We start from the raw sequence: 24,450 nt of genomic DNA on the forward strand, positions 1-24,450 counted from the left end.
ATTATAATATAATTCTCATGAATATGCATAAACACATTTAATAGCGTAATTAAGCAATTATGGCCCTCCCGGCCTACAAATCCAGCCGCTAAACCACAATAGGGAATCCGGGGCATTACAAATATATACTAGCATCATCAAATGAACTTGATTTTCAAATAACAAAAAGTAAGAACATTCTACATTGAATTAACAATCCACAATTTAGTTTAAAACATTCAACACTGTCATCAACAATAAAATATTCTTTAAGTATTCAAGGAGTCTAAAAGTTACTACTTTCAACACAAAGAAATAAACAAAGTTACTACTTTCAAGGAGTCTTAAGTATCCTTTTATACTTCGCTTGTCATATCTGCAAAATAAACAAAGAAATATTTTATTGTTATTATCTAGGATCACAAATTACTTCAAGAAAAATGCTATGGAAATTATATCCAAGAAAGGACACCACATACAAAATAATGTTTTCACAACTACACCAAAGCAAACAAAGAAACCAAACACTAAATTATAAGACATTAGTTATTTTTTGAGTATGAAAATGTACCTCTTGGAATAACATTTTTAGAAGGCCATGCAACTGTGGAACCAACTGCTTCTTGTATTGTTACCATCGCATGATTAGGATGAAATAAGTAAGATTTTGGTACAATAGCAACATCAACCCATACTCGCATAAAGTCTGGTCCAAGAGGCTTTCCATGTACAGTTATCTTTGGATCACTAGAATCCCAACGACCTTCAGCAACAATTACATCTGCCCAGTCAAGCAAGTAGCAAGCATTCTTCCATTTTGTAAAGTTATGTCTTTTTTCTAGTGCAATACTCTACCAAATTTATTTTAAAGACAATATATTAGTTTCTGTAATTGTTCTTCTAAAATGAAAATTTAAAACAATAACAACTTTTATAATTTACCTTAAGGGACTGAATATTGTTTGACTGGGGTACATTGCAAGACTGTCCTTCGCTTGGTGTCACTTTACCACCAACCTAAATATAAAACCAAGATAAGTTTCATTGGAAGAAAAGAAAACTAAGATTTATAAGTGCAAGATAGAAATACCACCAAGTGTTCTTTAAGTAGATTCACCATTTCAGTCATTTTGAGCTTCATATTATGTTGCTCTTCTTCTAACTTGGAGATCTTGTTATTACACATATTAACAACAGTTAGCTTTGACCTTGTTACGCATCTTCCTTGTCCGATTAAACGACCAGATTTTGGGTTACCAAACAATTTTGTCAAGGCATCCTCATCAGCGTTGTCTGTAGTTCCAAATTTTGGGTCTTCAAGGAGAATCTCATTCAATGAACCCTGCATATAAATTAGTATAACTAATGTATGCATTATGGAAAATAAGTAAAAATTCACAAAAATTAAATGACTAATACTCACAAAAATATCAGATGCCGTTGGGTTTACAGGTTCATCATTCTTCTTGGTATGGGCTCTTCGAAAAGCATCGATTCTAGATATTTTACCATCCTCATTTTCTTTCTTCTACACAATACATCAATAGAAATTATAAAATAGAGACTACAATAATGGAAGCAAAAATACAAACAGTATAAAACTTAATTATTACCATATCATTGATTGTTCGAGCATATCCTCTTCGACTTAAGGTGTGTGGAACAACTTTCTTTCTTCTCTCTTGGTATTTGGCCCTTATATCCTATTTAATAAATAAGTAAAAGAGGCATAACTATATTTAATTTAACACCAACAGAGATAAAAGAGGCAACAACATCACTTCTTACATCATATTTCTTACCAAATGTTCTTTACTAATTTTTTTGGCAACAAATGCTCTCCATTCTACATCACTTTTTATGCAATCCGGCTTTAAGGCTAGTCGTTCACTCTCATTTTTTGCATTGATAATATCCTTTACAAGTGTAGATTTCCCAGCTCTCCATAGTTTTGCCATCATTTCAAAGCACATCTTTTTTTTGCCAATCATCATGTAAGTCATATTGTGCCTACAATAGAATATAGAATAACATATTATATGTTTAAGTGTAGAGCTGAGCATATATAAAAAAATACACTCATAAAACTTGTAATTCTACCTGAATAGATGCTCAAAGAACATCTCTCATAATTGGTGAAACTTTCTTCAATCTGAAATAGTGTAAGGAACAACCTCTCGCACAAGAGCGCCCACAAAAGAAGAAAATTGCATTGAGTTAGTACCAACTAGTTGCCCTTTTTCATTCCAATTTATTATCCTCAAGTCCTTGTTCCTCTTGGTAAGATTTGCCAATAGAGTTTTTCCCCTTGTCTTCTTGGCTAAGTTCATTACATTCGCATCTACATCTTGAGGTATTTCTTCAATCTCAGTTTGATTTGCCTCATCAGTTGTTTTTTGTAATCTAACAGATTTTCTAAGAGGTTGTTCAAGTTCTATCTCAGCCACTTCTTTACATTCTGCATCAGGCACTTCTACACATTGTGCAACAACCCCTTCAAATTCTACACCAACCCTTTCCTCATCAGCTATCTCTTCATGTTCCTCCCTTACTCCCTTTTCACAAACACTATCAACTACCTTATCTACTTCATAATTAAGAGATCGTCTAGTTTTTGAACTTCCAAGTGACATCTCCATGTCTTCCACATCATCATTTGGATCTAGCTCTGTATCATAGACCATACGACAAGTTGCTGCTCTAGTACTAAGGGCAGGTGGTGAATCAATTACAACTCTAATAGGTGCAAAAAACCTACGAAGAACACTCTTTTTCTTTAAAATAGGGCTTCCAAGCAACATATCGTCACAATTAGCTTGAGTCTTCGATGGTGCTTTTCGCTTTTTGGCCACAAGATTGCATAAAGCACCTGGATGAAGGTGTTTTTTTGGAGATCTTCGTAATGTACTCATTTTCAAGTTGAAATTGCTGCAATATAAAAAGAAAGATAACATAGTATATAAATCAGAAATGCGGATCACCAAAGAGTAATAAACATACACCAAAACCATAAAACCAGAATTATTTCATTCAAATTAAAATAAAATCATAAAGTTCACCGTAGAGAGTAATAAAACCAGATTTGTTTCATTCAACAAAAGAGTAATAATACACCAAAATTACATACAAAAAGTGTAAGAAGATTTGTTTCATTCAAAGTACATAAGAGACAACGGGAAACTCAATTTTCTTCATTGGATTCAAGTCCAAAACACCCTCTATTTGAATCCTTTAAAGCTATATACCAATTACTTGACTCATTCACCCTTGCATAAAAAGCTTTTTTCACTTGTGAAGCTAATACAAATGGATCCCTAATGGATTGAGCTTGTCCTATATTAAAATTTACAAGCGTATAGAACTCCGATTTCTTAACACCCATTCGAATATTCGCCCAATCGCACCAAAACAATGGCACCTTAAAAGTACGATAATCAAGCATAATTATATCCTTGATAACACCAAAATACTCTTCTTTATCATTCAATTGCCTACTGTCATGTGCTTCCAAGTATACACCGCTGTTTTGAGTTGTTTTTTCAGCTCCTTTTTTATGGAATCGAATTCCATTAATCGTGTACCCTTTGTAGGAAGTGACATCGCGACTTGGACCTTCAGCCAATTGAGCTAACCTGTCATCTACTTTGTTCATGTTAGAAATCTGAAAATAAAAATATACTTGTAAGAAATTTGTACACTAAAACAAAACGTAAACTTTTATCTTGGCAATAGAATACAACCTTTTCATAAAACCATAACGGGAACCCTTCAGAGTGTCAATTCCACAACAAAGTTTGATTGTTATTCAGATTTGAGTGTCTTTCTTTTAGCTCATCCATATGGACATTGAGAAATGGTTCTACAATATCCGAGTTAAACAACACATACCGATGCGCTACTGCCAAGTTCAATCGGTCAAGCTCAAAGCACTCTGCTACTGATAGTGGATTTTCTTCTAGTAATGTACTATCTTGATTATCATTTTGCTTTAAAAATGTTTCACAAAAGCGTACACATTCAACAGCAAGATAGCGATTTGCAATACATCCTTCTGGCCGTGCATAGTTTGCTACAAATCCTTTCAATACTTTCATATATCTCTCAAAATGGTACATCCATATAAATTGCACCGGACCACAAAGTCTAACTTCTCGTGCTAAATGAACAACCAAGTGAATCATTGGATCAAAGAAAGAAGGAGGGAAATAGTCTTCTAGTTGACAATGAATTTCAAAGGCTTCTAGTTCCAATTTCATAATTTCCTCCTTATCAACCACATGTTGACACAATCCATGGAAAAACTTAGAGAGCCGAAGAATTGTCTCTCTACAACCTTCTTCCATTAAACCCCTTATAGCAATAGGCAATAGTTGTTGCATAATCACATGACAATCATGAGACTTAAGTCTTGTCAGCTTCTATTTCTCCACATCTACACAGTTTCTAATGTTAGAGCTATATCCATAAAGCAATTTCAAGTCAAATAGCCTCTCACAAAGCAACTTCTTATCAGATTTTGATAGAGTATAAGCTGCAGCAGGAAGACGAGTAACACCATTTTCTTCATACGGATGGAGATGAGGAATAATGCCCATCACTGTCAAATCTAATCTCGAGTTGTAGTGATCTTTAGATTTTCCTTTGTAATCGAGCAATGTGTTAAGTATGCTTTCACAAACATTCTTTTCAACATGCATAACATCAAGGTTATGGCGAACAACTAATATTTCCCAATAAGGCAGCCTAAAAAAAATAGAATGCTTCTTCCAGATTTGTTCTGTGTCTATACCACGACTCCTCTTTTTTCCCTTTCCAAAGTCATTAGTCACTTTGCTTAACTGCTCAGCTACTTCAACACCTGTCAATATAATTGGACATTGTGGTGCTCTTTCCCTTGCCCTAGCTGTTGTATATTTCTTCTTTCTGTAACGGTGTTCTTGTGGTAGAAATCGAATATGATTGCAAAATGACATATTTTTGCTATGCTTCAACCAAACAACATTTGAGTGCTCGCCACAAACAGGACAACCATACTTTCCTTTAGTCGCACATCCAGCTAAGTTTCCATAAGCCGGAAAATCATTTATGGTCCATAGCAACATGGCCCTTAAATTAAAAAAATTCTTTGTAGAAATATCATATGTATAAACACCATTCCATAATTCAAGTAACTCATCAATGAAGGGCTCTAAGTAAACATCTATGTCATTCCCGGGTTGTTTAGGTCCAGGAATCAACATAGATAGAAAAGTAAATTCATCCTTCATGCACAACGCAGGTGGCAGATTATATACAATGAGCATTATAGGCCAACAACTATACGTAGAACTCATACTTTTGTAAGGAATGTTCCCATCAGCAGCAAGTCCTAAGCGAAGGTTGTTAGGTTCAAGTTGAAAATCTGGCCATCTCTCATAAACTGCATCCCAAGCCTCTGAATCTATCGGGTGTCGCATTTTCCTGTCTGTTCTTTTATTGGTTGATTGCCATTTTAAGCTTAAAGCTGTCTCTTCTTTTCTAAACATCCTTTGAAACCTTGGTATAATAGGAAAATATCTCAACAATTTTGCAGGCTGCCCTTGTAGAATCTCTTTTGTCTGTTCATTTTGCTTCCATCTTGGATATTGACAAGTGGGACATACTTGGGCATTAGCATTCTCTTTTGTATACAAACAACAATCGTTGACACAAGCATGGATATGCTTATAGCTCAGATCAAACATCTTTAGAAACTTTTTAACTGCATACATTGATGTCAGTAGGAGATTATCTTTCGGCAACATTTCTTTGATCATCTCCAACATCTCGCTAAAGCCAACATCTGAGATCCCATGCTTTGTTTTTAGATTACACAACCCAACGATAGACGAAATTTTTGTGTACTTTGAACAACATTCATACAATGGAGATTCAACATCCGCTAATAGACTCTGAAAATCAGCATCATTGTTATCGTCACCAAAATCATTGACGTTACTTGAAAATACTCCTGCTGCCTGAAATAAATCATATTCAAAACTTGTGTTTGTCGTGCTGCGTTGGACTGGATCTTCCCCATGATGAAACCATGTTTTGTAAGATTGGTCCATGCCCCACAAAACTAAGTGTTAGACAACTTCGTGTGAAAGTTGATGTCTTAGATTGTGACATTTGTTGCATGGACAAAGAATCTTGGCTGGAAATCCAAGATTCGTCATGGCTGTCTTAACAAACTCTCTAGCTTTTTGCTCATATTCCACCGTTGCTCTACAATTTTAGAGCATACGTCAATAATCAAGCACTAACACTTAAAATTATATCCAAAATAAACTATATGATTTTGGTTACTAACCTGTTAAGATGGATCCAACTTTTATCCATCTCCAATTAATTTGTATTTGATGTTGTTCTCTTAATAAAATCTTGTTTTTTGTCTGGGTTTAACAACTGTTAGACAAGACAATCACATTATTTGCGGTTGTAATATCAGGGTCATGACAAGGTCATTAACACACATGCTTTTAAAAGAAAACATGCCTTGGTTTAATTTCAGTATATTTGGGTTATTGAAGTTTAAAGCTTTATCTACTGGACTTGATTCACAGTGTTAACCTTGTATTTTTTTTTTCAATGGTGCTTTTGTAAGAAATATTTTCTTTCCCTACTTAAAGATTATTTGCCGCCTAATTGAGTTTTGGTGCATCTTTCTAGGTTTATTCGGGTGGAATTGTTGAAAGAGAAATTGTTAAAAAACAACAAGGATATTTTTTTTTTAATCTATTAAAATTAGATCATGCATATCAGTATATCACTACAGTTCCTTCCACTTTGAGTGAATTATCTTAAACTTGTCCATGATTATCACCCAAAAGTTTTCATCCCTCATTGGGTGGTTGGTATAATTAATTTTAAAGCTTATGCAAATGACAAATATCAACAAAGCATACAACAAAACTTTATGCTAGATAAAACTATAAACAAAGTGTCTTACATCAAATAAATGTTAGACTATATATTACTCTGTTTATTGTGAATTAGTTTTGAGTTGAAACTCCTCTATAAATCTTAATCGAGTACATTTAACTTAGTCCTGTATATAAAAATAAAAATGTGTAATATATTCAAGAAAAATTATAGCAAATAAATAAAGTCAAGTTAGCTAGTACTGTATGCTAAAAGAATCAGAAAAATCAGAAAACTCATCATGTCAACACTGATTACTAGCTATACGTGGCTCATTTAGTAGCTGGCTTCCATGCCATTATATGAGATTAAAATTATAATTTTTTTGGAGTTATCCTCTCTATTTTATTAGTTCTTTAAACAAGAACCACGAAAATACACCTGTTTGTTATGTGCCTTGTCTTGAATTTTTTACCAATCAATTTACAGTACTTCTCAATTGCAATTGTTTCTTAATGCAATTTTCTCTTGATGTAATTATTTCTCAATGATCAAGACAAATGGAATAATTGGAAAAGTAGATTCCTAGTTGGATGGACCAGAATTCCAATATCTTAAGCTGGACCCTATATATTGAGTGAGAGAAAGAAAAAGGAATATGGCATAATGCTAAAGCTTAAAAGACAACAACTTGTATATACATACATGCATATATAAAGGGAAAAGCTTTACAATAAGATTATAATAAATTTAAGTTATAATGCTATAGATTGCAACATTAATTAAATCTTTCTATGTCATAATTCATAAGCATGGCGGATGAAAATTTCAATAAAGGGTGTTGAAAATGGAATCATTTTGATATACACAACCCAACATTTCATATATATCAGCAGTGCCAATCTAATATGATTGCCAAAACAATGAGGAACAGAGGAAGTAGCCAACTAGCCATGTAATTGATAGGCACTTTTTTTTAAATGTGGTGGGTCAACATCTGATATCATCTAGTGGTGTCAACTGTCAACCTTTCTTTCTCTAAAACTATAAAATATATAAACCCTTTCCATACTAGGGGAATTAAAAAGAGACCTTCTCTTCTCTCTGGCAATAGTACCAAATATGGCTGAAATTGCTCTTCTTACTGTTTTGAAAATTTTGATGACCTTGATATGTTCTTGTTGGGTTTCCCTTTGGATTTTGAAGCCTACACAGATGTGGACAAGGAGATGGAAAGAAGCATGAACTGTAGTGCTTTTTCCCTTGCCTAGTGCTCATTACGCTAAGATCTTTCATAGATTCATTGTTAGCTTTGAGATTTCATATGCTTATACTTGTGGTAAAACAAAGTAACTTGGAAAGACTGTAAGATTGCCATCCTAACCCTTGTTCCCTTTTTTTTTAAATAGAAAAAAAAATGAAGAGGGGGCAAGCTTGTTATGGATTGGATTTCTTCTATTTATGCTTTGAACAATTTTTTCTTAACATTTTCTATCGTACAACCTACTGAGTGCAAACAATTTTTCTGGACCAATTCCACAAACATTTGAAAACTCGTTGAACTTAACAGATTTGTCAGCGAAAGAAGTTCACTTTTAGTTCAAGTTTTTTTTAAAGGTGAGAAATTTCTCATCATTATTTATGGTTTGCAGTAGGATAGATGGGAACAGAATATCAGGAAGCATACCTGGACTTATTGGGAATTGGACCAAACTTGAAGGACTGTAAGTACTGAATTTTTATTTTATTTATCTTGTTTTTGCTATCTTATTTTCGAAATAATTGGAAGTTAATTTTTGTTGTGATTGTTATCATTGAAAGTCTAAATTTGTTGCAGATATATTCAGGGCACTTCCATGGTGGGTCCTATTCCTTCCAACATTTCAAATTTGAAAAACTTGACTCAATTGTGAGACCTGGCTCCTTCATCTGTTAATTACTTGTTTGGGTTGGTTTGGTTTGCCAATGGCGGGTATTAATATTATGATTGAAATACCTGACACATTTTATTAGGAGATTATCTGATTTGGTGGGACCAAGTACAACTTTCCCTGATTTGAGAGATTTGAAGCATTTGGAAGTATTGTAAGCTCAATATTACTTGAAATGATGCAGTTGTTATCCAATTCTATGAGACTATTTCCATGGTTTTCCGGGACTTACCAAATTCTTGTACTCACTCTTTTCATTCAGGGCATTGAGGAATTGCTTAATTAATGATAAAATTCCAGATTACATTGAACAGCTGACAACATTGAAGACATTGTAAGCCCTTAAAATTGGTCTAAATAGTTAACAACTGTTGAAGTTTAGTTTATTATGAAATGATTAATAACAGGGTAGAGTAGTGAACTGAATTTGAGAATTGTATTTTTCAATTACATAAAATTTAAATTGGCAATGATGTTGAACTTATATCCCTATTATTGTTGTTTAAAAAAGTGATTATTATTTCATGGTCGTAAAAGAGATTAGCTTGATCTTCAATCTAAATTTCCTACATGACTACTGGTAGTTATTAATGCCTGCAATTAACTATTATTTCTGGTTTGAACAAGTGCTGTCATCTTTACTGATATTTTGGTTTCTATGTTAGTTTGCTATGTTAGTACTAGGTTTTTATGCAAAAATGAATACATATTTTTTTTTCTAATGGCGTACCAGTGAAGAGTAGGGGAACAAGTGTCCCCTCATTTTATTTTATTTTTTTTATAATTTAGTCTTTTAATATAATTATATTTTCAATTTATTAGAAGAAAAGAAAGTGTTGAAGCTTGAAGAATTTAAGGAAAACCCCATTTCACGTCAAAGATTGCATTTTTAATATTAGTACTTGTAATTTGTAAAGTAGAGATAGAATAAAACATAAAACATGACCTTTAATTTGTAATCTTTAAACATGACAGAAAGGTGAACATGGGATTCTTTAATATATTTTATTTTTAATAAATAAAATAAATAAACTGGGGGTGTTAAAAGGGTTCTTTGGACATAAAATCTTTCTTGATTGTTCAATCTTAGTTCAAATTTATTTTTGTCTTTTACATTGAAGTTTAGACGAGGATGTTAAAAGGGTTCTTTGGACATAAAATATTTATAGATATTTCACATTTGCAAACTTTTGGGAAAAGAGAAGCAATATCAGTCTGTATAAAAACTAAGCAACATAAATAGAAGAACGCATAGATTTGTATGGACAATAAATCTTGGCCAAAGTCAAATGTATTAGCTAATTGATGGTAAATTATGCATGTTTAATGGGGTACCCAATCATGGCCAAAGTTGACAACTATGACAAATTGGTTAATGACCTCTTTTGTGTGTTATAATCATTGGGTAATTCGTCACTAGTATATTTCTTGCTGATTATAAATACGAATAATTTTTAGTTTATGGATTATGCTACATTGAAATGACAAGAAATAAGAGGCTGCAGAACAATATACCATTATTTGTAAAGTATGACAAGTCCATTTCATCATTTAATCACATATTCAACTAATTACTATATTTGACTCATATCTAATATAATTTTTTTTTCACCTTAATAAAGAATATCTATGTTGTTTAAAGGAAGAAGAAGAGTATAACAATATATGCACCAAAACATTACTCAACAATATAATATATATTCATATAAATTGTTTACTTGAAATGATGTAACAAATAACCATGGAAAAAAAATACTCATTAAAAACCTTCCCAATAAATTATTCAAGTCCACGTGAAGGTACTGCTGAATTAATTGATAAAGTTTTGGGGGGTTTATGTAGCAAGTATACCAACATCGATATTGTATTCATTTTTTAAAGGAATATTATATTCATTTCAACTGCAATAACTGACATAACACATTAGACTATTTATTATAATCAAATTGATAGTATTTTAAGTCTAAAAACAAAACAAAAAAGTTCTTCTCAACCTCTTTGGTAAGTGTTTTTTTTTCTTTCCTTTGAAGGAAGCTTTGAAGGAAGCTTGTTGAAATCAATTACCAAATAAAAGGTCTTGTTACTTCTGTTTTCTTAACTTACTTTTGTTATGTGTGTATAAAAGGGTGTCACCTCTCTTTGTTAACTGATCATTTTGTAATCAAAAGCAAGAAAACTTGGAGTGTGGTGTGTGAAGACAAGAGAGATTAGATTGTTGTGAGTTCTGGGATTTCTTTGTATAGGGAAGTGAGAATATTATAGAAGAGGGTGACACCATTGTTTTGTACTACCATTACAGATTAGTGCAGAGGAGAAGAACCAACTCTATATATATCTTGGTGTTCACATTCTATTATTGTTCTAATTTTCTCTAGTTCAATTAATATTTGTTACTTACTGTTCGAATTTCTAGTTTGAACAAGTGCTGTCAGTTTTGCTTTCTTGGTTGTATGCATTGTCTATTGCAGGTTAGATTGAAGTCTAGAAGATGTGTACTAAAGAGAGGTAGGTGTGGTGTTTGATTGAGTGACTATATAGGGACCTTGTTGACTCTGCTGCCTTGGACGTAGGACCTGATTATTTGGTCTGAAACAAGTAAACTGCTTCTCTTGTTCATCTTCTACAATATATGCTATTACTAAGTTGTACTTTTGTTAGGGTAGTGAATGTTTAGGTAATTTCTAATTGTAGTAAAGTTGCTTTCACGGAGATAGATAACTAAGGACTCGAAAGCTTGGTCTAAATCCTTATCTAGTTATTGGAGGCTTATCTAGTTATCTTATTGGAGGCTTATCTAAACACAAGTCTTGACCACCATTTTTTGTTAATTCTACTGGTTTATTTTCTATCCATTTAATAGTCTCTAGTTCAAGAGATTCTAGTGTTGTTTTTAATTTAAAAATCAGATTCTAAAATGGTAGCCACTACCTAATTGGGTTTGGATCAAAGACAAGATTTTAGCTTGGGTTGTGGCAATTAAATCTAATCCATACATATGGAAATAATGAAAACAATATGACTAAATGAAAATTTTAATCTATACATATAATGAAAAATCTAATCTATACATATAAAAGCTTACCTAACCATCTATCAATACCAAGTAAAAAAATTCAAACAACACACAATAAGTTTTCTTCCTTATATCACTGTAGCACAAAAACAAATTTTCCAGAACCTACTTCTCTAATACACACAAGTTTTCAACCTTTCGTTATCACCGCAACACACAATTTTAATCTCAGAACCTACTTCTTTGTGGATGAATGTAACGACCCACTAATCTAGACTCTTGGACCATTATCGAACTATACATACAAATTCTTACTAAAACATACATTTGCGAATATACCATAATTTATTATAAACTTGTAGAAACAAAGGTTACTTTCATAAAAATAAGTAGGATATGGGTACCCATTGTCTTTAAAACAAAAATAACTTAAAGTGAAAAGAGTTACATAGAAAATGCGGAAAATACATGTAAAACCATAAAAGATAAAATGAGACTACATCCTTGAATCGAATAACGCTCAGCCCCTTGACTCCATTCACCATCGATACACATCCTCTAAGCGTCACGAATCTTACCGCCTCTAAAACTATTTTCCTGCACATAAAACAAAAAGGAATGAGCCTAATGCCCAGCAAGGAAAATCTAACACATAGTCATACACATAAATTTCATAATAAACGTAAAGACATATCATAACACTTAATACATACACTTATTATAATGGCCATTATTACTTGGGGTCCCATAGACTAAACAAGCTTATGCCCATGAGATTAGTGGGGTCCTACTAGCTAAGTAGGCATATGCCCATAATCTTTTTGGGGTCTTGTTAGTCAAATAGGGCATAAGCCCAAGCCTACAAACATACACATTTATAGCATATTCATAATATATCATATTTCATAACATATACATAAGATAACATAAGCAATACACATATAGATTCTATCCTATTTTCCTTACAAAAGTTACCGGGATATGTGGACTGAGTTGGGACTTTTTGGAACACTCCTAATAACCATTAAAAAGAGTGAGTCTAAAGAAGAAAAGAGATGAAAAGGATGGAAAGACTAAACCATTGAAAAACATACTTACCGAAACTTATATGTTTAAGAACTTGGATTCCCTAACCAAAATAAGAATGAGGTTAGGGGACTGAGTAGAAGGTTATGAAAGAGGAAATAACATAAAGAAAATGAACTAAAGTTTTGGTTACCTCAAAGACTTGAAAGACCAATCTATACCACAACTGAAATACTATAGAACCTCACTTCCCAAAGTGTTTGATAAGCTTATGATGTTTAAGCTTATGATTTCCCAAACCAGGTGTTTACACTCTCAAACTCACTTAGCACTAGCAGCTTCTGAACTTAGAGCAAAAGGTGAATAATGGCTGGGTACTAGGTCCTATTTATAGAGTTTGGGAATGAAAGTATCTTAATTTTACTTGAATAAAAATAATGGCTTTTTAGGTGAAAATCATTTGAATAATCGTTCAGCAGAGGCTGAAGACTCGTTCAAAAGATGCTGGACTTATGAAGAAGTTTGAATGGCTGAAAGGAAAAGAATTCAAAAATGTTTGAATTTATGCTGGAGGAGGCGATATATCGCCCCCTGTAGGCGATATATCGCCTGGACCACTGTTCCCGAGGCGACCGTGCATCGATTCGTGTTTTCCGTATCTACGTGCTGCGACATATCGCCTCCTATAGCTGCGATATATCGGCACACGCTGAATATTTAAACACGAAATTACACATTTTTAGCTAAGTTTGAATGGAGTAAACAGCCTTGACTAAGCCCTCAACATATTCAAAGCTGCTGAGTGACCCTATAACATTCAAACTTTACTCCTTATTTAATTTAATCCTAAAAAATACTTAATCCTTAATTACCCATTCATAACATGTCCTTAAAATCCTATTGGTTGATATCTAAACCTTATAGTATAATAAATATAATCCTTAATTATCAGTCATATAATCAAACCTTAGGTTATACTTAATATTCTTAAACTATAGGTTAAACTTAGAAAATCTATAAGTACTACTATGAGTGTCCAAATAATTCCCGGTCTGAACCAAAAATCCACAGTAACAAAGATAATACTATAGATACTATAATACTACTAAATATTAACTAAGTAAAGTTCTTGGACTCTACAATTCTTCCCTACTAAAAAGAATTTCGTCCACGAAATTTACTTACCAAATAACTCCGGATACCGGCTCTGCATGTCCTCCTCCAACTCCCACATTGCCTCGCGTTCAGAACTATTGCTCCATAGGACTTTGACTATAGGAAAGCTCTTGGACCGTAACTGCTTCATCCCTCTATCTAAGATGCTAACCGGTCGTTCCTCGTAACTTAAGTCTTTCTGGAGCGCTATGGTATCGTACTTGAGGACGTGAGATGGGTCTGACACATACTTGCGTAGCATCGAAATGTGGAAGACGTTGTGACTATCGGCTAGTGTTGGCGGTAGGGCTAGTCTATACGCAACTGGTCCCACTTTGTCCAATATCTCAAAAGGACCTATGAATCGGGGACTAAGCTTGCCTTTCTTCCCGAACCGTTTGACACCCTTCATAGGAGATATCTTCAGGAAGACTTGATCTCCAACTTGGAACTCCACATCACGTCGCTTGGTATCCGCATAGCTTTTCTGTCGGCTTTGAGCAGCAAGCATACACTGTCTAATAAGCGCTACTGCTTCTTGAGCTTGTCTAACAGCTTCAGACCCTAGAAGCTGCCTTTCTCCTACCTCGTCCCAATGCAACGGTGATCGGCACCTTCTTACATATAGCAACTCATAAGGTGCCATTCCGATCATCGAATGGTAGCTGTTGTTGTACGAGAACTCGATCAGCGGTAAGTACTTGTTCCACGATCCTCCGAAATCAAGTATACACGCTCGTAGCATATCCTCTAAGATACGCTCGGACTGCCCATCTGTCTGATGATGGAAAGTTGTACTAAGACTTAACTTAGTACCCATGGCTTGCTGTAAGCTTCTCCAAAATCTTGACGTAAACACCGATCCTCTATCTGTCACTATCGTCTTGGGGATTCCATGCAATCGTACAATCTCTTGGATGTAGATGTCTGCATATTGGTCTGCCGTATATGAAGTCTTAACAGGCAGAAAATGAGCCGACTTGGTTAGTCTATCTATGACTATCCAAGCGGAATCATGCTGCTTATTCGTCTTTGGCAGACCCGTCACGAAGTCCATGGCTATATCGTCCCACTTCAATTCCGGTATGCTAAGCGGTTGCAATAATCCTGCAGGTCGCTGATGCTCCGCCTTCACTTGCTGGCATACAAGACACTTAGATACATACTCTGCTATCTCCTTCTTCATCCCTGGCCACCAATAGACTGCCTTGATGTCATGAGTCATCTTGGTAGAACCTGGATGAACTGAGTATGGGGTGCTGTGCGCTTCTTCTAGGATCGTCTTCTTAATACTTTGATCGTCTGGCACGTATACCCGATCCTTATATCTCAATAAACCTTGACTGGATATTGAGAAATCTGTAGTCTTGCCTTCTCTGACTGCATCCATGTGTGCTGCTAGTGTGTCGTCATATCCCTGACCAATTCGTATGCCCTCTAGCAGATTTGATTGGATAGACAAGTTAGCCAGCTTGCCTACAACCACTTCTATTCCGGCACTGATAAGCTCCTGCTGTAGCGGCTTTTCTATTCCGGATAAGGCTGCCAAATTCCCATAGCTTTTCCTACTAAGCGCATCGGCAACTACGTTCGCCTTCCCTGGGTGGTATAGGATTTCACAGTCGTAATCCTTGACTAACTCCAGCAACCGGTGCTGCCTCATGTTAAGCTCCTTCTGAGTAAAGAAGTATTTTAAACTCTTGTGGTCCTTATAAATCTCGCACCGTTCTCCGTAAAGATAATGGCGCCAGATTTTTAACGCAAAGACCACTGCTGCCAACTCCATATCGCGAGTTGGATAGCGTTGCTCATACTCCTTTAACTGACGTGAGGCATAGGCTATCACCTTGTCGTTTTGCATCAGCACGCATCCCAATCCTAGCTTTGATGCATCGCAGTAGACAACGAACTTATCGTTGGGTGTTGGGACACTAAGTACTGGTGTTGAGCAAAGCTTATCCTTAAGTAACTGGAAGCTTTCCTCACACTTATCATTCCAGTTAAACTTTTGTTGCTTCCGGGTCAGGTTGGTGAGTGGAGTGGCTATCTTAGAAAAGCCCTCTACAAACTTCCTATAATAATCTGCTAGCCCTAAGAAGCTTCTTACTTCTGACGCGTTCTTTGGTCTAGGCCAATCCTTTACGGCCTCTACCTTTGATGGGTCTACTGGAACTCCATCTTTTGATATGATGTGCCCGAGGAATGCCACTTGCGAAAGCCAAAATTCGCATTTCTTGAACTTGGCGTAGAGTTTATGCTCCTTCAATCGCGTCAAAATCAACCTTAAGTGTTCCTCGTGCTCTACTTCGTCCTTGGAGTAAATTAAAATGTCGTCGATGAACACAACGACGAATTTATCCAAGTAGTCCTTGAAGACCCTATTCATTAAGCCCATAAACGTGGCTGGTGCGTTAGTAAGACCAAAAGACATAACCAAGAACTTGTAATGTCCATAACGAGTCCTAAAGGTTGTCTTAGGAATATCTTCTCCCTTTCCCTTGAGCTGATGATACCCGGACCGTAAATCGATCTTAGAAAATACAGTCGCGCCTCGGAGTTGATCAAATAAATCATCAATCCGAGGTAGCGGGTATTTGTTCTTAATTGTTACTTTATTCAGCTCACGGTAGTCTATACACATCCGCATACTCCCGTCCTTTTTCTTCACGAATAGTACCAGAGCTCCCCATGGTGAATGGCTTGGCCTAATGAAACCCAAGTCTAGGAGTTCTTGTAGCTGCGTCTTTAACTCCTTGAGTTTCGTAGGTGCCATCCGATATGGTGCCTTAGAGATAGGCTCAGTGCCTGGTACTAATTCTATCGTGAAGTCTATTTCTCAAGTTGGCGGCAATCCTGGCAAGTCATCGGGAATTACCTCTGGAAATCCTTGTATAGCCCGAACATCTCCAACCTTAAGCGGCGTCTCATTCTCCACATTCGTGATGCTGGCTAAGAATGCTTGGCATCCTTTCTCCATCATTCTCTGAGCTTTGAGAGATGACACTAACGGGGTGCGTAGTCCTGAAGCTTGTCCCATGAAGCACAGTTTCTGGCCGTCAGGAGTCTTGAACACCACCTTCTTGCGTTTGCAGTCAATCGTTGCGCCATGCCGTGCTAGCCAATCCATGCCTAGTATGACGTCGAAGTCTTTGATCACCAGCTCTATCAGGTCTCCTTCTAGTTCCTTGTCCTCAATCTTGATTGGTACGCCTCGTACAATTCGTGATGATAGAACTACTTTTCCCGAAGGCAACTCGGTTACAAACCTAGTTCTAAATCTTTCACTAGGTTTGTCTAGTTTATCTATTATTCCTAACGAAATATACGAATGAGTGGCTCCTGAATCAAATAATACATGACATAAATTATTGAGGATGGAAACCTGACCTGTGACCACCTTGTTGCTAGCATCCGCTTCTCCTTGGGTTAAAGCAAAAACCCGAGCAGGAACCATCTTTTCATCCTTCTTTGCTTCTGGATTTTGCTGAGGACACTCTTTCTTGCGATGCCCCTCTTGGCCACAATTGAAACACTCCTTGGTGTTGGCGCGTCATTCTCCGGGGTGCTTCTTCTGACATTTGGCACATGGCGGGTATTCCACGTAGCCCGACCTATTTCCCCCATTATTTGGTCGTGCCCTTTTATTACTGTCGTCTTGCTTGTTGTCAGGATGTCTTCTCTTCTGTCCGTTACCGTTGTTGTTGGACTGATTGTTGCCGCTATTGCTAGACTGATTGTTGTTCCGATTGGCCTAAGGTTGGCTCTGCTGTCTGGGTTCCGGCTTACTGGCTTTTTCTTTGCTTACGTTGGCCTGTAACCTTTCTACTTCAATTTCCGTCTCAAGAACGTCGGCATATGAAGTTTTTTCCCGGGTTTGCTAGCTTTACCCCCATCTCGATCTTTGGTCGGAGTCCTCTCATGAATTTGTTCACCCTCAGATAATCGGTTGGAACTAACTCTGCTGCGAACTTGGCTAAGCAGTCGAACTGACGAGCATATTCTTCCACTGTTAAATTCCCTTGCTTCAGATTGGTGAACTCCTCAACTCTTGTAGCAAGTACCGCTGAATTGTAGTACTTCTTGTGGAAGAGCTCCACAAATCGGGTCCACGTCATGGTGGCAGCATCGTGGGATTGCTGGACCAAGTCCCACCATATCCTGGCATCTTTCTTGAGTAAAGATGAGACGCAGGATATACAGTTCGCATTACTGAGGTTCATGTGGGCTAGAATCGGCTCCACATTCCTTAACCATTCTTCTGCTTCAAAGGGGTCCGTAGTCCCTTCGAAGTTCGGAGCGTGCTGCTTGCGGAACCTCTCGTACACTGGCTCCACGTGCTGTACTGGGTATGGCGCGTAATTCGTCATAGGCCATCCCCCATACGGACCAACTTGCTGGGGTGCTGGGGCCATCTGCTGTGGCTGCTGTTGTGGCTGTGGCGGAGGCTGAGGCTGAGATTGAGCCTATTGGCGTTGTTGCTGTAGAAGTTCCTCGACTTGCTGTCACAGTCTGGAAATCTCTGCAGTGTTGTCAGCTGGCTGTGTCAGCGCGTTGCGGCGAGCAGTAGCACGCACTCCCCTTCGGCGAACTGTAGGGACCGCATTGGTCGCTGGAACATCGTTGGAGGCGTTTCCGTTGGTGCGTGCAGATCTTCGGAGCGACATCGTAGCAGAGTTCTAACAGTTGAAAGAAACATGTTAGAACTTTTCCTAATAGGCTCTAAGGCAAAACTTATTCTAAAACAAACATATCTCGGACCTATTTATTATGACTTCTTATGAAAAAAAAATATGTCTTTATTAGTTAGAGTGGATTTCTATACTTAGAAAAATAAGTCATCTTTATTTTCTAAGTGTGTTTGTAATCATCCTATATGACTTAATTCTTAGGCTCGAAACTTATCTTTGTTCCAAAGTTCACCATATTGAGGGAGGGCTGGGATCAGTAAAATCGTTCCCACTACTATGGCCCCCTAACTCTCAATAAGGAAACCAGGTTCATTGATTTGTATCCACCCTCACCGAACTCAGTCATTATTCATTTTATTTAGTATTTATTATGATTGCAAAAAAAAAAATAAAAATCAAACTCACACATGATATTCAAATAGCATGTTATTCATTTGGAAAAGATTTTTCACTTATTACAATCATAACATAAAAAGTAAATAAAACAAATAAAAACTACTAATCTAAAAATCAGGATCTTCTACATCTGATCCGTCATCTAGCATATCATCATCTATTTGTTCATAATCATCAATGTCATGTGCATCGAAACGTCCTCTAGGAAGGTTGGTGAGAATCCTATGTTTTTTCTCATTTGTGAATTGAAACTCAAATTTTGCGGTAAACCTAACTAAGAGGAAATAGTATCTCATCGCTAATGGTAATTCATCCTCCTCATGCATTTTTTCCCATATTTATTCTAAAGCTGCTATTACAGGATGGAAATCTTTAAACAACCTAATTACTAATACATATTGTTCCGTTGATCTTAGCATTATTTGTTTAGCCTCTTGAAGGCCACCTATCTCTTGGTGAAACAAAAGCAACCTTCGAGTGATCCTTTCTAGGGCTCCTACGGTGTTTCTTGGCTCCCTTATTCTTTTTAAGGCCTTAATGGCTCGGATATCTTGGTAGGTTAAAGCTCCGTTCATGCTTAACTGAAACATAAACACTAAAGTTGTTAGCTATACACATAGGCAAAGTAACTTGTAACTTAAACACTTACTTGGCGGTCAGATTCGGAGCTTCGAGCGTGTGTATCGAGGAGAACTTCATGCAAAGGAACCGTTTTCTCTGATACCAACTGTAATGACCCACTAATCTAGACTCTTGGACCATTATCGAACTATACATACAAATTCTTACTAAAATATACATTTGCGAAAATACCATAATTTATTATAAACTTGTAGAAACAAAGGTTACTTTCATAAAAATAAGTAGGATATGGGTACCCATTGTCTTTAAAACAAAAATAACTTAAAGTGAAAAGAGTTACATAGAAAATGCAGAAAATACATGTAAAACCATAAAAGATAAAATGAGACTACATCCTTGAATCGAATAACGCTCGGCCCCTTGACTCCATTCACCATCGATACACATCCTCTAAGCGTCACGAATCTTACCGCCTCTAAAGCTATTTTGCTGCACATAAAACAAAAAGGAATGAGCCTAATGCCCAGCAAGGAAAATCTAACACATAGTCATACACAAAAATTTCATAATAAACGTAAAGACATATCATAACACTTAATACATACACTTATTATAATGGCCATTATTACTTGGGGTCCCATAGACTAAACAAGCTTATGCCCATGAGATTAGTGGGGTCCTACTAGCTAAGTAGGCATATGCCCATAATCTTTTTGGGGTCTTGTTAGTCAAATAGGGCATAAGCCCAAGCCTACAAACATACACATTTATAGCATAGTCATAATATATCATATTTCATAACATATACATAAGATAACATAAGCAATACACATATAGATTCTATCCTATTTTCCTTACAAAAGTTACCGGGATATGTGGACTGAGTTGGGACTTTTTGGAACACTCCTAATAACCATTAAAAAGAGTGAGTCTAAAGAAGAAAAGAGATGAAAAGGATGGAAAGACTAAACCATTGAAAAAAATACTTACCAAAACTTATATGTTTAAGAATTTGGATTCCCTAACCTAAATAAGAATGAGGTTAGGGGACTGAGTAGAAGGTTATGAAAGAGGAAATAACATAAAGCAAATGAACTAAAGTTTTGGTTACCTCAAAGACTTGAAAGACCAATCTATACCACAACCGAAATACTATAGAACCTCATTTCCCAAAGTGTTTGATAAGCTTATGATGTTTAAGCTTATGATTTCCCAAACCAGGTGTTTACACTCTCAAACTCACTTAGCACTAGCAGCTTCTGAACTTAGAGCAAAAGGTGAATAATGGCTGGGTACTAGGTCCTATTTATAGAGTTTGGGAATGAAAGTATCTTAATTTTACTTGAATAAAAATAATGGCTTTTTAGGTGAAAATCATTTGAATAATCGTTTAGCAGAGGCTGAAGACTCGTTCAAAAGATGCTGGACTTATGAAGAAGTTTGAATGGCTGAAAGGAAAAGAATTCAAAAATGTTTGAATTTATGCTGGAGGAGGCGATATATCGCCCCCTGTAGGCGATATATCGCCTGGACCACTGTTCCCGAGGCGACCGTGCATCGATTCGTGTTTTCCGTATCTACGTGCTGCGACATATCGCCTCCTATAACTGCGATATATCGGCACACGCTGAATATTTAAACACGAAATTACACATTTTTAGCTAAGTTTGAATGGAGTAAACAGCCTTGACTAAGCCCTCAACGTATTCAAAGCTGCTGACTGACCCTATAACATTCAAACTTTACTCCTTATTTAATTTAATCCTAAAAAATACTTAATCCTTAATTACCCATTCATAACATGTGCTTAAAATCCTATTGGTTGATATCTAAACCTTATAGTATAATAAATATAATCCTTAATTATCAGTCATATAATCAAACCTTAGGTTATACTTAATATTCTTAAACTATAGGTTAAACTTAGGAAATCTATAAGTACTACTATGAGTGTCCAAATAATTCCCGGTCTGAACCAAAAATCCACAGTAACAAAGATAATACTATAGATACTATAATACTACTAAATATTAACTAAGTAAAGTTCTTGGACTCTACAATGAATATTTAAGATATTCAAACTCCTCTAACATTTTTAAGATATTAATAATAAGAGTTAAAAGAACAAATTCCGTACCTCTTACAAATTACCTTTGCAATGCTCCTTGCCAATTCGTTCCCCAACTTAAAGAATATAATCAATACTTAAAAGATTAATAGAAAATTAAAATTTGTCAATAGATATTAAAATAGCCTTTGAAATCCAAAATTTATCTAATTCGATCTTTGTGTATCTATTGATTGCAAATTGGTATAACTACAAGAAGGGAGTAGGTCCTGCCAAATAGGAATCTGACTAATCTTTCTCTTTCTGTTTAGTTATTTGTTTTTCTTTTCAAAATGTTGATTTTAAGGTCTTGTTCTATTCTTATTATTAGTACTTGTTTGTAAATGTTGTAGAAGATGTCATGCTTGTGTATTTTCATTACAGAGTTCAAGTGTTGGTATTGAATTTAGTGTTTGTATGAAAGGTCAAGAGAGGTTGGTGGTGAAGTGCTAATGTATTTTTTTATATAGTTTTCTTGAATATTTTTTATAATAATGTTTACAAGTTGTCAGACATTATATATCAACTAGCTACCACAAGAAGGCCCTCATAATAACTACACTTGAAGAACCCAACTTCAAACGAAACTTGAATATTTATGCTGTTTAAATATAACAGTTCTTATATATACTTATATATATATATTGATAAACCTCCTATACAGTACACCTATGCTAGGAGGAAACACAATTAATGGTCAATGGCTGGTTGAATTCTTTATGGAAGTTTAGTGATTTGGTTTGATTTTTATTTAATGGCTATTTCTATTTCACTTCATTTAACCTATCTCTAGAAGTGGTGGTCGTTCCACCCCTGGCATTGGAAATGGTCATCGTTCCACACCTTGTTCTGTTCGTAGTCGTCGTATCTGATCAGCCTTTGCTGCACCAACTGTGTGGTGCAAGAGTCATTGTACTCGAGGGAGAGGAGACTTCGTTTGGCACCTACAACCACCTTGGAGCTTCACCATTTTTTTCTTCAGTTGGCTAACATGATGTACTCACTAGTTGATGGTCAACGAGCACTAATTGATGGCCAACAAGCATGTATGATAAACTAACAGAGATTACAGAAAAGACAAGTGTTGCAGCTCACTTTCACGACATGGAGACTCCTATCCCCGATGTCGTGCAGATTGAATGAAGGAAGTGTGATCAAATTTCTCCTATAATATTAAGATAATAGCAATATCTTGTGAAGGAATCTGAGCATGAAAAGATGAAAATTGGTTTTTTTTTTTTTGAGTTTAGCCACATAAATATATATTGTTATTTCATGTCTTTGTTTTCTTAGGACTTTGTTATGTCACCATTAATGCATGGAATTGTTATGGGGAAGTTTTTTTTGATGAATCAAGTGTATTAATCTATTAAGTTTGATTGAAGTTATCATTTATACTATTAACTATGTTTGATCGACATTTTTCAAATCTAAAAATATTACAAATATAATTCACGTAGGCACTGTGAATAAGAAATATAAAATTGGTCAGGGGTGGAACGTATGCATCTGTTAAATGAAATGGCTATGTATCTTTAATATTAGACTCCAACTAGGCAGAAGAAATGTATGGTTGGAGCATTTTGATAATGCCAGAATGCAATAAAAGTAGATACTCTCAGTCCCTACTTCGTAATCAACAGTTGCTATTTTACAACAAAATCTAAGTCATACTCAAATAATAACCTTCTCATAAAGTTAGGAACAAATGACCTTAGTATAGGTATCACTAGGAAGAAAATTTATCAGGCAAAGAACTTCAACCATTACACATTTATAATCCTATCATTATCTACCTATCAAGAAAACAATTTAATATTCGACAAACAGAGTGCGGATAATATTCTAATGTGTGAATATATATAATAAGATTGAGAAAGAGACAAGAAAAGCCCTACCCCTAATCGATAGGACCGAAAGTGAAAATCTTTGCATTGACTTCTTGCACCAGTTGCTCATTGAAACCCTTAGCCCGACTAATCGTTTTGACCCATACCTTCACAATCTGTTTCATTTCACAAAACACAAACACAATAATAACATCAACCATTACAAGAAGAAGCAAAAACTAAGATACTCTTAATTGCTCATATACTAACTTATTAAAATAGAAACAAAAACCTAATCAAAACTCAAAATAATGATTATACATTCTTTCTAGAAGATTATTTTCGTAGTAGCCAAACAAAGAAAAATTCCACCTGGTCTAGTTTGCCAATTACCTTCGCCCTGCCAATCTCATTTCACAAAAATGGAGAAACGAGAATGAAGAAGAGAGAGAAGAAAGGGAGCTAGAGAGAGAGCAAGGGAAAAGCATTTGGTGATGGTGACGAGAACATTACCTGATTTCAAACCAAAGCCTCCAGGGAAGATCGTGCCTCCTATATCGCCTTCGAATGTTGTGTAGCCCTTCTTAGGATTTGTCTTTCGTGAAGGGGAGTGAGAGACCGAGAGAGATAGGTCTACGGGAAATGGGTCAAAGGGAAATGGGAAATGAGACACGGGAAATGGGTATACCAGGAAGAGAAATAGAGAAGAAAATGAGACATGGGAGAGTATACCAGGAAGAGAAAGATTGAAGAAAATGAGACTGGAAATGGGTACACGGGAAAGGGGAGTTACTGTAGAAAAAGCTTAGTGATTTGGCGCTATTTTATTTTACCCTGCCACCTGAAACTTTGCTAATATACA

The 24,450-nt window shown here is 35.8% G+C and overlaps 1 long non-coding RNA gene across 1 annotated transcript; it reads left to right on the top strand.

Annotated features, from left to right (window-relative positions):
- Positions 1 to 8,363: 8,363 nt before the first annotated feature.
- On the top strand, positions 8,364 to 9,159 carry LOC133816015 (uncharacterized). The gene is made up of 5 exons (XR_009884958.1): positions 8,364 to 8,435; positions 8,514 to 8,585; positions 8,699 to 8,770; positions 8,875 to 8,946; positions 9,055 to 9,159. It is a non-coding gene; the product is annotated as an uncharacterized LOC133816015 (long non-coding RNA).
- The last annotated feature ends 15,291 nt before the right edge of the window (positions 9,160 to 24,450 follow it).

Source organism: Humulus lupulus, chromosome 2, assembly GCF_963169125.1.
Source record: "Humulus lupulus chromosome 2, drHumLupu1.1, whole genome shotgun sequence".
Lineage (NCBI taxonomy): Eukaryota > Viridiplantae > Streptophyta > Magnoliopsida > Rosales > Cannabaceae > Humulus > Humulus lupulus.